The 8,784-nt window shown below is 48.8% G+C and overlaps 1 pseudogene; it reads right to left on the minus strand.

Moving 5' to 3' along the window:
• Positions 1 to 6,863: 6,863 nt before the first annotated feature.
• On the minus strand, positions 6,864 to 7,271 carry LOC132492553 (acylpyruvase FAHD1, mitochondrial-like; annotated as a pseudogene).
• Positions 7,272 to 8,784: the final 1,513 nt, after the last annotated feature.

Raw genomic sequence — 8,784 nt, forward strand, 5'->3', positions numbered from 1 at the left:
CAAGTCTTCTCAAGGTTTCCCAGTACAGAGCCAACCATCACAATTTCACCACCCCTGAGACTTAAAGATGTTGCAGAGAAAATTAATCTCACCCTTCAATGGGGAGCCAAGGAGACCCTTGCCCCTGGCAATGAGACAAAGTAGGTGCTCACGGGGAAATCCCTGAAGTCCATTTTAAATGCCTTAATGTGATCAAGAATACAGCCCTGTTCACACCAGGAGAATTCAGATGGGCTCTGAGCAATTAAGCAATTCCAAAATTGTTTGCTGGAAGAACAGGAAGAGTCACTGGGGGAGCAAGCGACACCTGATCCCTGACACTGGGGGACAGTTCAGCTTCTGTGCCTTTCATCACATTTCGGGAAAGTAGGCTTGACATCAAAAGCCTTTGGCTGCCATAAGAGGAGGAAAGTGAAGATTGTAGCTGAAGGGACAAGTAAAGCCAGAAAAAGAAACCATTCAATAACTCCTAGAAAATGACATGACTGGGGACAGAGGCTGAGAGTTCATCACATCAGCCTCAGCAAGGACCTATCAAGCCTGTCTGTTCCAGGACCACAAGCACAGGGGAGTGAGGGGCAGAGTAAAGCCTTTGGAACTCTCAAGTGCCGGAGAGCTCAACCCAAAGGAGGGAGCAGTCCTCACCAAGGGACCAGGCCATTACCATCCAGCCATAACAACTGGATGCAGGTGGAGGGGTGGAAGAGGGCAAGAGCAGGCTGGCAGAGGGGCTGCTAAAGAGGCTGCCAGCCCCTCCCCATCCACCCTGATGGAGTGGACTTCCCAGCTCTCCAGGTAGATTGCCTGCATGCTGGCCTCTCTAATCAGGGAGAAGGCAATGGTCAGACTCAACAAACATGCAGCATCACTGGGACTGGTACAGATGTCATCTACAGCTGTAGTCACTGGTCAAAGGAATGTGAGACAATCCCATTGTCTTCTCCCCAAAACTTCTGCCATAGGGCATTTAACCCAGGCCCTGGTCACAGTGTCGTATCACCAGCATCATGCTAAACAGAAGGGTGTCAATCCCATTTATAAATCATCTTCCAGCCCGAAGCCATTCAAACATTCGATAACCTTGATGATCCCCTGTCAGGACTGCACCTGTGGAAGGAAGTCAACACCCAGCAGAGTAACAGTAGAAATAAGCCTTTCCAGCCTTTCCTTTGGTACGGCTATTACCAAAGGAGCATGACTCGTGTCTTGTCAAATGAAGTTTGACAAGGCAGGGGTTGAGGACTTTTTATTTTTCATTTGAATTTTTGAGACGCAGCAGGATGTAATCAGCTTATGCATTAGAGACACCTGTCTGGTTCTACTTGAGACCTCCCAGTTTGCTGTACTTAGCCCAGAGTCCTTTTTAATAATACAATAGGATAAAGATTCAGAAATACGCATAAACACCAAAAGATGGAGAGTGGAGCCACCCCCTTTCCATTGCCCTCCCCCTACTTCCCCTCAATCACTGATTCCCTGCCTCCCAAGAGTAGAGGCCCTGCTCTCTCTCCAACAGGTGAGAACTGACAGCCTGTCTACAGCCAAACTACATCTAAAGGTCATGGCACCTGGAGGGGCAAGAGGAGGAGCTTCCAGAAAAAGGAGGGGAAAAGTCCTTCAAGATTGGGGTCTTCCCTGTACTGCCCTGGTTATGGATTCCAAATACTGCTGCCACTACTGGACACCAAGGGCCTGGAAAAAGCATTCAATTGGTCATTCAACGGGTATTTATTGAGCACCTACTTTGTGCCAGGCCCTTTGCTAGACGCTCAGGAGATAAAACACGATAGATACGCAAGTGACATGCAAGTGGGGATAGAGAACAAAAACAAACCAGCTCTATTTTTAGTTTAAGGAACCTCCATACTGTTCTCCATAGTGGTTGTATCAATTTACATTCCCACCAACAGTGCAGGAGGGTTCCTTTTTCAAAGAGAAAAACAAATACCGTATACTAACACATATATATTGAAAAAAAAAAAAAGGTACTGATGGACCTAGTGGCAGGGCAGGAATAAAGACAAAGACCTAGAGAATGGACTTGAGAACAAGGTGGGGGAGGGAGAAACTGGGGTGAAGTGAGAGTAGCATCGACATATATACACTACCGAATATAAAATAGTTAGCTACTGGGAAACAGCAGCATAGCACAGGGAGATCGGCTTGGGGCTTTGCAATGACCTAGAGATGTGAGATAGGGAGGGTGGGAGGGAGGCTCGAGAGGGAGGGGATATGGGGACATGTGTATGCATATGGCTGATGTACTCTGTTGTACAACAGAAACTAACACAGTATTGTGAAGCAATTATACTCCAATGAAGATCTATTAAAAAAACACACACACACAAATGAGCAAGGTTAGATGGAGAAAAGGTTAAGGACTATGGGGGAGACAGAGTGATGGAAGAGAGGGTCACTGGGGGCTGGGGGCTTGCTACAATAGCCAGGGAGGGCCACTCTGAGTACATGACGCCTGGGGCAAAACCTGGAGGCTATGAAGACGGCAGGTTTCAGCAAAGGGAGCAGAAAATGTATCACTGGCCTCAGTGGGCACAGCAATGGAGCCATTCCCAGCCATGCAAGGTGAAAAGAGACAACAGACAGATGTAAGGAATTATGCACAAGGCAGTTCTGCCTCATCCACATGCATGGCACTGTGCCCACATGTACGTGCATATTTGCATATAAGACGTCCCATGTTCCTTCCGCGGCTGGAGCGCCCATCTGGCTTTATTTAGCAAGCCCAAGGCAGATCCAGAGCATGTAAATCAATGGCCAGATGAATATATCAGCCCAGTTCACAGGCCACGGAAAACCATCCTGCACTAACAACAGGGCTTCCTGCTCTTCTTCACTCTGAGGGTAGAATCACCGGATCCTCCTCCTGTTGTATTAGGAAAACCTATTGGGCACGCACGGAGAGCAAGGCACCTTTCCCTCCAAACGGTCTGGAGCAGAGACAGAGAGCTCCCTCACATTTTACAGTCAGCTTGGGGCTGGATTTATGCTGGGTCATTGTGCCCCATTAAGGTTGCCATGGTTACCCCAAGCCCGTGTTACCTGGACTTTTGATGTGCTGGTCGCAGGGGCAACAGCTGCTTTGCTTCTTCTGTAATTTGTCAGGAAAGTGGCAGAGAGGTGAGGTAGAAATGCTGGCTAGGACCCCAGGGTTTAGAGAGACTGCAGGTGGACAGGGCACACCCCCTTCCAATGAAAAAGCAAGGCTCTTCCCTAAATCCACTAGCCTGTGAACGCCAGCAGGGCAGGGACCCAGACTGATAAATCTTAGTCTCTCCCAGCACCTAAAACAAGACCTGGCGCATAACAAACTCTCAATAAGCATGACTGATTCATTTTGTGGCAAGGGAAATATTCGTAAAAGAATTCAAATGAAGAATCCACCTCGGGCACTACCTTCTTTAGAAGTCAAGGGGGTAATGAAAAGGTTACAAGGAAAACTATGCGGCTCTCACTGCAAACTGGAGATCACAGCGAGTGAAATTTCTCCAGATAAGGGAAAGGCTCTGAATATGTGGGAAGGGAGGCAAGTCAGTGTCAGCCTTCCGAGAAGCAGACAACAAGACAGCGTTAGATGAGCAGAGGTTTACTTAGGGGAAATGCCTGTAAAGGATAAAAGGGGAGGAAGCATGAGGGGAGAGAAGAGCCTTCAGACCATAATGCAGGCCGAACCCCCAGGAGAGGAGGCGGTGGGGGGGAGGGGGAGGGGGGAGGGAAAATTAGACTTCAGGGCAGCTCCGGGAAAGCCTTGGCCAGGCTGATGGAAAGGCTCCGAGAAAAGGCTGTCTATTAGAAGAGTCCCACGCTGAGGAGGAATGGCCAACTCTAGTGACCCTGCTGCACTCAGTCAGGGGCTGGGTGGGCCCAGGGGAAATGTGGTCTCACCATGAATATGGTGGGAAATCCAAAGACAGGCAGCTGAAGCTGTGCAGCAGCTGTGCTCCCCGTGCCCCAGCAAGGAGATCTGAGCAGGGCACCTCCATGACCAGCCCCCCAGAGTGGGGGAATATTTGGGGTGGGAAGGGGAGTCTGGAACCAACATGGCTGGAGGTGTGGGGAATGTCTTCAGGCCACAAAGGCAAGATGAGGAGGCGGCTGGGAGGCTGCGCCTATCCTGGCTGGTTGCCTACCCGTGTGTGCTCTGCCTTTCCTGCTGAAACCCAGAAACACCCTAGACTCCCTTGCAGCCGGAAGTGGCCATGTGACCCAATTCTGGCTGGAGAGATGGAAGCATGGAAGCAGAAACCTGCTGGATGTTGATAAAAAGGGACCGGCTCAACTGGCAACGTGACTGATGATCTCCTGCCTTCTCCTCCTTCCTCCGGAATATGGACCTGAGGCCTGCAGGGGAAGCAGTCCTCTCGCTACCATGAGATGATAAGCCTGAGCATGAAAGCCATGTGCCAGAGACGGCAGAGCACAAAGACAGAGGAAGCCAGGAAAACCTCCACCAAGGTGGAGCTGCTGCCCATGGGAAGCCCACCTCCAGAATCCTTGTTATAAGAGAAAAATAAACTCCCATGGGATTAAGCCCTTCGAGTCAAGCCAGCACTCCATGCAGCCAAGCCCAAGTCCTAAAATAATCCGGAGGAGATTCAGACGGAGAGTGAGCAATGGAACTCCTTGTCTTTGGACAAGACATTCAGTAAAATCCCCTCCCTCTTTGGATAGCCTTGGCAGGGTCAGAGAGGGGCTTCTGGAGGGAGGTGGGCATGATAGAGTTGCTCTGTGTTTAAAGCATGCATAGGGCAAGAGGCTGTCTAAAAGAAGCAGTCACCTGCACTATAAATGAACGACTCCCAAACCCTGCCCTCAAGTAGTTTACAATCTAAGTGAGGGGGAAAAAAGCACAGAAATTCTACCTTAATCTAAATATTAATCTTTACATTCTGTGGCTTCGTCCCCAGGCCACTCTTACCCCCATGCCCACCACCCATGACAGACATCAGTAACAGTCTCAGGACTTTTCCCTTTGGGCCTAGGGAAGGCCTGGCATCCTCCCTGCCCTCAGGCAGCCCCTACCACTCAGGTGAGGTTGGCCCTTGAAATGAGACCTATTTACCTGGCTGGATGTTATATGCAAACTTGAAGATTTTAGGCCACGGAAAAGAAAGTTGCAATATGCTTTTTCCTCTTATCTCAACAGACTTAAGTAGGACAATTTTCCCCTAGGGATCCCCAGAATATGATTTGCCTTTCAGATACCAGTGAACATGAAACAGGCACTCAAACCCACCCATCTCTTTGTGGCTAATGTTAGAAAGTGATCCAAGTGATCCAGTCCTTCCTCTGGTCACCAGAGGGGGAACTCCTGCTTCTGAAGCTCTGGGAGGAGGACTAGACCAGGGCAATTACCGTGACAAACACTGTACATTCACAGTGATGGAAAAGAGATTTCCAGGCCACACTTCACTTGTCACAATATCAATCTCAGAATGTTAGCAAAGACGTTCAGTTACCATCACTGCTCCGTGGGTCAAGCACTGGAAATCTGATCAGTTCTGTGTTCTATGAAGGCATGGCTCATGGTCCAGAAAGTTAATTAAGGCCTCCAAAGGAAAGAGAAAATTCTGGTCTTTAAAAAATGAAACCAACTGCCCTCCCCTCCCCTCGCATCCCCAGGAAACTCACCTGGAATCAATCTTCTCATCTAAGTGCAAGTTCCACATACTTTTCCAATTGCCACAAGAAGTTCCCCATGGACTTTTTCAGTTGTTTCTTCAATCTGGAGGGAAAAAAATTGATTAATAATCATGTAATTACATTTCCAATTCAATGACCATTATCACTGGATGGGGCTACCTTGGAGCTTCAAAGATGAAGTCCATCTGACAGTGAAGAGTTTAGTAAAGGGTGTCACTGGTGATGAGGGGAGGCCTTACGAGAATCACAGTCACCATCTGGTTATATGATTGGAGTCCTACCCTTTTGCAGACTTTCTCATTTTTTTCTTTTTTTGTGGGGAGGGCAGAGTAAACAAAAGACAGAGTATTTATCTGGGAAACAATAGTTTAAAAATTATCCCGAAACCAGAATCTATGGGCCAGAATACACCCCCTAAGCAAATGAGTGAGGTCTTCATTAATTGCTCACTTATTAAATAAAACTTTTAATTAACTGTGTAGTGTTTTCCCACATTTCCATGATAAGAATCACTTGGAGTGCTAGAGATTAATTCCATTAACTAATACATGGGGCCTGGGATGGGCCAGTAATTTGGAAATTTTAATTTTACAAATACTTCCAGATGATTTTAATGATCAAGGAAAGTTGGGAAACACTGACGAAATGTGCTTTTCTGCTTTCTTTGCAGATTTTAAGTCTTGAACACCTGGTCCCAGAATGACCCAGTGAAAAGTCTTATCCAGTCCAGCTCTAGGAAAGGAAAGTAAGTCTTCTGAACATTTGGTTTGTTGATTCCTAGAAGACACTGTTTCTCGTTTCCATTTCTGGCCCAGCTCTTCTAGATCAGGTTTTTCCTTGAGTTGAGGCATAGCAATCCAGTCATTTTTAAAGATTGGTTTCTTATTAAAGGATTATCACATTTAATTAAATAACCTTTTCTTGCTTTTGTCTTGTTCCCTTTTCCCCTGAAACTTCTGTTAAGAAGTTAGGGTGCTTTGAAATATAGACTCAATATTCTGGCCTTTCCACCTTAAATCTCATACTGACGACCCTCTGTATACCAGCCTGGATCTCATTGTTTTCTTTAACAGGTCCCACTCCCTTTGGCATCCCGGTCAAGATAATATCTCCTTCTTCCAAGTTCATTATTTTCGAAACGTAGCTGATGGTGTAGGTGGATGGAAAAAAATCATGAAGGATATTTCACCCGCCTGCCTGAGTTAGCCATTGACCTTGAGCCAGAGCTTCAGGCTTTGAGGGTCAGGAATCTTCTCTTTGGGCACCAACACTCTGACAGGGCAGGAGGCCGTGGAGCTCTTGGCCTGAGTTCCAGGCAGCCCCTTCTTCTTGCACTCTTCCTGCGTGTCCCTGGCGTTCACGTCCAAGCACAGAACGTAGCCGGCCACTCAGTCCATGGCCGCGGCCTCCTGGCCGGCGCAGAAGCGCTTGAGCATCACCACCCCCAGCTGGAGCTCGCAGTGCAGGCTGTACACGTAGGTGGGCACGAGGACCGGCGAGCGCGGGCAGTGGAGGCTCCGGGGAAGAGCTCCGGCTGGCTCTCACTGCAGGGCGCTCTGCGTCTCCCCGACAGGGGCCGCGCGGCTCCTGCCCGCGCACACGATGCTCATCCCCCACCCTCAGGAGCGGGAAGGCGGCCTGGCGGCAGCCACGCTCCTGCCCGTGGCCCCCGGAGTCACGTGGACTCTGCCCGGCCGGCCATCGGACGCCTACAGCTGCCCAGAGAGGACCGACTACCTCGGAGCGCTGTCCCCCTGACTCTGCCCTCGGTGCCTGGGAGTCGCGGTGCGAGTCCCCTTGGGAGCTGCTGTCTGGTGGCTCCCTCGGCGCTGCCCGGCCTGGGGACGCAGCCTGGTCCCCGGAGAGAGGCGGAGGCTCCGGCACAGCTCTCCAGCGGACGCTGCCTCTCAGGTGGCCCTCAGCAGCCCCATACCGGGCCTGCAGACTTTTTCTGAGAAAAAACCCACGTGAGAGAGTGGCATGGACATACATACACTACCAAGTGTCAAATACATAGCTAGTGGGAAGCAGCCGCATAGCTCAGGGAGATCAGCTTGGTGCTGTGTGACCACCTAGAGGGGTGGGATAGAGAGGGTGGGAGGGAGACACAAGAGGGAGGACATGTATGCATATGGCTGATTCACTTTGTTAGAAAGCAGAAACTAACACACCATTGTAAAGCAATTATACTCCAGTAAAGATGTTAAAAAAAAATAAAAGACCAAACTTACCTCTCTTAAGCTGCACAGACGAAATTAGGAAAAGAGAGGCAAACAGAAGCTGGTCCCATAGAAAATGTGCCTAAGAGAAGGTGGTCCAAAAGGCAGGCTGCTGTGCTCCACTCTCCCTGCACCACTTCCCAAGGCTCCTGCCAACACCCACATGGCTAAAATACCATCTCCAAACTCAGAAAGTCTCACTTCCGGCTTGAATGCCCAGCTCCCTCATCAGGAATTAAATATCCTAGCCATTTGCCCCACCTGCTTAGTTCAGGTAGTAACTGCCCATCACTGACTTACCTCCTTCACAACCTCCCCTAGGCTGTGTCACCTATGCCGCTCTCTAGTGGGAACTCCTGTGTGTTAACCTGGCAAAGCAACAGCCCCAGTTACTCAATCAAACACTAATCTAGGTAAAAGCATCTGTAGATATGATTTAAGTCTGTAATCAGTTGACTTTAAGTAAGGGAGATTATCCCAGATGATCTGGATGGATCGATTCAATTAGTTCAGACATCTTGAGAGCTGAGGTTTCCCAGAAGCAGAAGGAATTCCCCCTGTGGAAGCAGGTTCAGCCCAGCCTGCCCGCCCTGACCACCCACCTATGGATTTCAAACTCACCTAGCCAGACCCACACCTATGTGAGCCCCTTGCAATAAATCTCCATACATATCTCCTACTGCCTCTGTTTATTTGGTTGAACCCTGACTGATACATATGACACATCTAATTAAGAATGTTTTCTTTCAACCCACTCACCTTCTTTTACTAAAAGAAATGTATTTTGTGCACAAAATGTATGTGCATATCATAAGTAGAAAACCAGTGCCACCTGCCATAATGGAAAGAAACCATAAAGATAAATACAGTAAAAACAAAAGCAATGCCATGGAATTCCAGCTGG

The sequence above is a fragment of the Mesoplodon densirostris genome, chromosome 1, assembly GCF_025265405.1.
Source record: "Mesoplodon densirostris isolate mMesDen1 chromosome 1, mMesDen1 primary haplotype, whole genome shotgun sequence".
In the NCBI taxonomy this organism is placed as follows: Eukaryota; Metazoa; Chordata; class Mammalia; order Artiodactyla; family Ziphiidae; genus Mesoplodon; species Mesoplodon densirostris.